The sequence below is a fragment of the Magallana gigas genome, chromosome 2 (genome assembly GCF_963853765.1).
Source record: "Magallana gigas chromosome 2, xbMagGiga1.1, whole genome shotgun sequence".
Classification (NCBI taxonomy): domain Eukaryota; kingdom Metazoa; phylum Mollusca; class Bivalvia; order Ostreida; family Ostreidae; genus Magallana; species Magallana gigas.
Window position 1 is genome coordinate 49,848,624 of NC_088854.1, and position 6,049 is coordinate 49,854,672.

General features: G+C 30.7%; 1 long non-coding RNA gene across 1 annotated transcript; it reads right to left on the reverse strand.

Moving 5' to 3' along the window:
- Positions 1-1,374: 1,374 nt before the first annotated feature.
- On the reverse strand, positions 1,375-4,164 carry LOC136273099 (uncharacterized). The gene is made up of 2 exons (XR_010711275.1): positions 3,407-4,164; positions 1,375-1,671 (listed from the first exon to the last, which is right to left on the reverse strand). It is a non-coding gene; the product is annotated as an uncharacterized lncRNA (long non-coding RNA).
- Between the last annotated feature and the right edge of the window lie 1,885 nt (positions 4,165-6,049).

Below are 6,049 nucleotides of genomic sequence, written 5' to 3' on the forward strand. Positions count from 1 at the left end.
AAGCCTTCAATTGTGCAGCATCTCTTAAGGTGGCTCAAAACACCTTGAAATATTTTCTCAAATCAGCAGAAAATTACTTGATTATGATAGATATCATAATTGATAAGAAGTGTTTAAGTCAAATAGGCAAAAAATATGCAAATTTGGATGAACAATTACATTTTCAAAAATTTAATTCAATAAACAGTAACAAAAGCTCCAGGCAGACTAAAACTCAAACGCTTTAGAAACCCAATACTTTAACCATTAAGCTATGACGGTATACAACCCAATTAAACGATATTAAGAGTTCAACAAAACATTGAAATCGCCATCTTGTGAAGTAGTGTCTTAAAAAGTATAAGTCTAGGTGTAGTGATGTACCTTAATTTTACAAAAATATTAACGGGTACTTTATCCGAATGGTCCCTTGCTACCTTTAACTTAGTACATTTTATGAACAGATGTCTTTGTCTTAGAATAAGAAAGCTAATGCAATTCTGAGAAAAAAGTATACCACATATTGACAATTCCATTGAGGTTTAATAAACATATGGCCATTTAAGTGAACCCACCATTTCCAATTTCTTTTACTCAACACAGATTTACAGGGTTCTCCTTAGTAAAACATCTTTACCTGACCTTTTAGAGGTCAATTGTTGTTCAACCACCTTTAATAAGAAACCTTATTCAATACAACATACATCTACATGATATAATCTTGATAAAAGCATCACATAACTTAGAAATGCCCTTACATGTATACCCACCCCCTATCTTTTGATTTTCATAAAAAGTCATGGTTTGAAATCTTTTACCTAATTTTCTGAAACTTGTGGCAATTTCTATGAGTCATTTCTCACACATATTTGAAAACAATCATCAATGATACTAAAATTTGATCTTTTTATGTTTCTTGAATGATTTGTAGCATTTTAATAATTAAATAGACAAGTATTCCTGCATGTGATTTCTTTTTTCCATGAAAAAAAGTAAGTTAACAATCATATTTATTAAATATCTAATCTATTCTGGTTTCTAGTCTCTTTTTAACCATGATAAAACAGTAAGATCAACAAGTTCAACATCTGCCTTATATAAAATTAAATTCAAACACACCCGGGTAGCTGGAGGCGGCGGAGAATTCCATTAAAAATGTTCAAATTTGACATGTTTTTTTCTACTTTTTTTATGCATATATACCTTAAAAGGATGAAAATAGATTGTTTCTTGCTCATTTCAAAAGTAATTATCATTGCTGGTGTTATTCAAAAGTCAAATGTACATTTACATATCCTACATGTAATCTTATGGAGAAAATTGGAAAGAGTTTGGGTGATTTTTCAACTATGTAAACACATCTAAATATCTTTATAAAATAAAAAATGAAGGAAACATAATTGCATACTTTTATTGAAAAACAAATTTTCACAACAATTATATTTCTTTAAACAGCCTTAATTTTGTTTTTCATAATTTCTTATCAAACATGAACAAACCACAATAGGACATGATGCTTTCTTAAAGTTCCATTATTGTTCATGCATTATCCGATTTAATTTGAATTACCGGTAGATAGTCTGTAGAACACAAGGAATATGCATGTGGGTAGAGGTGACAGGTTAACCTCAAGAGCTGAAACCACAAGAATCAACAGGTAAAAGCCATGTGGTAACAAGAGTCTGCTTTAAGCTGAAATAAAAAAAAAATAAATTAGCTGTGTTAACATACATGTACTTGTAATAGCTGTGTTTACATTAACATATACATAATATTTTTGGAAAAAATACACTGACCATGCAGTGTTATAAGTATGACATATCCAAATATATGACATTAACATTTAGCCAGTACAAAAACAAAAATGTGCATATCAAGTCATAATATCATAACATTAAAATAATTTCTTGGGTATAGACATATCAGATTGAGAGAGAGCGAGAGCAGGAGTGAGCGAGAGAGTTTGTTTTACTTGAAAAGCGACAGCAATATTTCAATTCATAAACTACAAAGGAATATTACCAATCCAAACAGTGTCAAAGTATAAGCTTCTGCTACGTGTATACCATGTTTTGTCAATTCTACTGGGGTTTATTGCGAATAAATTTAGCGAGGGTTTTTTTTTCTTACGAATTACATGTTTTAAAAACAATACTATGTATAATGCGCATAAAAATGAGGGATTAATAATACATGCTCATTTTAAAATTCAATGCACTTTGGATTTCTTTTACAAGATCGAGATATTTTTGTCATAAAATTAAGATGCCCTCTGACAGTTTCATGAGTCTTTGCCAAGATTAAAAGAGAGAGAGAGAGAGAGAGAGAGAGAGAGAGAGAGAGAGAGAGAGACAGAGAGAGATCTGAGGCACATGCAGTAAAAATTATTTACATACTATGTAGATGTGATATGCATGTAAAGCTTACCTAAAATGAATCAATATGTATAAAAGATAATCTAATCTCTCAAATTACAATGATTCTGTGAAATACTTATATCTTGGGAAGACTGTTTAATAGATATCATGGAACATTGACCTAAATTCTGAGCTTGATATAATATGAAATTTGAGACTTTTCATCTCGCACTCTGTTTTACATGCCTGTTACACAATAACCATATAGAGAGCGAGACAAAAGGTCTAATTTTAATTAGATTGAATATTTACTTTGTCAAATATATTTATTTAATTAAACACAAGCCTGAGTTTTTTAATTTATAAATTCAGTGAAGGCGATATTGTAAAGATCTGCTATATTTAAATATTTGGGTAAAGTTATCATCATGCATACATGCACTCTAATTACAACATTCGTGTACCTTAGGACTCCCACCGCTTTTAATTTTAAATTCTTCATGCAATTTACTACTGATATCCTTTCTTCACTTGCCTCGGATAGTCTTTTAAACACCATCACCAGTCCCGTAAATTCATGTGGTCCACTTTGTTTACATGTAAAAATGGCGACTCTCGATCTCGATGTAAATTCAACATACTTGATTTCGTGTTTCGGAGAAAGTCTGAGGCAAATAAAGAGGCGATATCAGTAGTAAATTGCATGAAGAATTTAATGGTACTAATTGTTTTCACAGAATTTGCGTATAAATAAGGTAAATCAGTCCAAAACTAGCGCACGTTTTTCTGCGCAATAAATATACATGTACAATTTTTTCAATGGGTGGCCCTGTAGCTCTCCGGTCTGTCATTATTTTTTCCCGGAGAGCTACAGTCCTGCAGCTACCGTGAAAATACACTGGACAGATAATATTCCGAGATTCCGCTGACTCTAACGCCCGCTTTTATATTGTGACGTACTTCAAAAGCGGAGGTTAGAGTCAGAGGAATCTCGGATTAGATTGAAAAGACTAAGTGCAAATACTCTGAAAAGAAAAAGTAAATACGACATATCCTGTATTGAAACATACCTTTATAATCTGTCATACGTTAGTTGAGCTGAAATTTCCACTATCGACGTCTTGCAGGCCTTGCTTTTTTTTAAAATGTAGACACACCGCTATCAGCTGTTTGTTCGCAGTCAAAACATGGCGAGTTGAAATGGGGAATCGTACGATGATTATTTCGATTAAAACTAATAAGACTAATAAAAACTAACAACGTAATTATCGATCGAAATAACTAAATTGTATCGATAAACACTTTAATTAACTATTAAAAAACAGAGTCCGGTTTTATGACCTGCACGAATTGTTTTCAGCAGGAGTTACTTTCAGTGTGAATTTTACACTATTTTTTAAACCAAGAACACGGAATCAAAATTTCCGGAAAAATCAATATTTAAACCCCGATATCTCTGCAATGCATCATCCGATTTGAAAAAGAATTTCAGTTTTGTATTAAGCTTCGCAAACTCTACAATATGCATATAATTTTGTGTTTTATATATAGTTTAATTATCAGTACGAATTGTTTTCAGTAGAAATTACTTTCAGTGTGAAATATGCACTATTTTTAAAACCAAAAACACGGAATCAAAATTTCCGGAAAGATCAATTTTTAAACCCCGATATCTCTGAAATGCATCATCCGATTTGAAAACGAATTTTAGTTTTGCATTTAGCTTTGCAAACTCTACAACATGCATATAATTTTATTATTCGCTCAAAAAAATGAAAATTCCGAAAAATTAGAATCACTTCCGGTTTCGACCGGAAGTTACAAAATATTTTTTTTTGTAAATTTGCAATAAGTAAATCCGCAGATTTACAATCACAGAGAATTTCAAGTCTTTATAAACAACCGTTAACGAGAAAAGTCCTGGACAAAATCACTTTTTGAAATTTTTAAAAATGACGTAACTAGAAAACGGAAGTGACTTAATGACTGAAAGTTTAAAATCTTCAAGGGACAACTATTTAACATAATCTCTGAAAATTTCTTGCAAATCGGATGAATAGTTTTTGAGATATAAAGCAAAAAAGAAGTCAGAAGGAAAAACAAGAAGAATAATAATAATAAAAAAAAACAATAGAATAACAAGAGGGTCTTCCGTTGAAAACGGAAGACCCTAATAAGAAAAGTGAAAAAGAAACAATAGAATAATAGAAGGGTCTTCCGCTGAAGACGGAAGACCCTAATAATAAGAATAAGAAAAGTGAAAAAGAAACAATAGAATAATAGAAGGGTCTTCCGCTGAAGACGGAAGACCCTAATAACAACTAGATTCGATCTCGTTGCGAGCAACGAGTGGGTCTTCCGTTCAATAATTTATTTTCACATGATTTAAATTTTTTTTTTAAATTTTCAAAAAATTTAAAATTCATTCAATCATTTCGAGAAAGATGTCGTTAGACGCAGAATTCTAAGTGCAACTTAGATATCATGTTTAAAAATTATTCTGATGTCATTTAAACACGATTTAATTAAAGCTGCTTGGTCCGATTTTATATCGAATTTTATGCACGCTTTTAAACGATGGCTATGCTTAATAATATGTATATGTATAATAATAGACATTGCAGTAGTTTTCCCAGTCAATTAAGCCAAATTTCAATGATGAAAAATACGTACAAAATTTGCTAACAAAACAAACGACATTAAAAGGTACCGCGTTATTTCGCCTCATGTTAAATTTCACCCCTGACGACGAGACGGGTATGGTTGTATTACGAATTTGACATCGCTTTAAATAAGGGTCGAAATGGTCAGACAAATGATCAGACAAATTACAAATAAACATGTGTACGTTTTGTTCGCCAATATTTCTAAAGTCTGCTTTTTTTACAATCGATGCATAGCATGCGGGTTGAATAACCCCAATCATTCGGGGGACGAAACCATGCGGTTTCCTTTTCTAAAAATTCCCGTGATGCATTTTGGTTTGTTTTTTCGTTTGCCCAAAGAGAAATTATTTTTATTTACTTTGAATATTTTTAACTTTGAAAGGAGATTGATTCTGCTGGTGTAAATAGGAGAAAGTCCATAACTTTGTAAGATAAATGATTTGTTTGAACAAAATTTTGATACTGTAATTACGAAAAAATCGGACCAAGAAGCTTTAAATTTAAATTTTTTTAAAAATTTAAAATTCATCCAATCATTTCGAGAAAGATGCCATTAGACGCAGAATTCAAAGCGCAACTTAGATATTATATTTAAAAATTATTCTGATGTCATTTAAACACGATTTAATTAAATTTAAAATTTTCATTAAATTAAAAATCATCCAATCAATTTGACAAAGATGTCATTAGACGCAGAATTGTAAGCACAACTTAGATATCATGTTTAAAAATTATTCTGATGTCATTTAAACACGATTTAATTAAATTTAATTTTTTTTTAAATTTAAAATTCATCCAATCATTTCGAGAAAGATGTTATTAGACGTAGAAATTAAAGCGCAACTTAGATATTATGTTTTAAAATTAGTGTGAGGTCATTTTAACGCGATTTAAATGAGTTTAAAATTTTTGAAAAATTAAAAAATTCACCCAATCAATTCGAGAAAGATGTCATTAGACGCAGAATTGTAAGCGTAACCTGAATATTATATTTTGAAATCAGTCTTAGGTCATTTTAACACGAATTACTTAAATTCAAAATTTAAA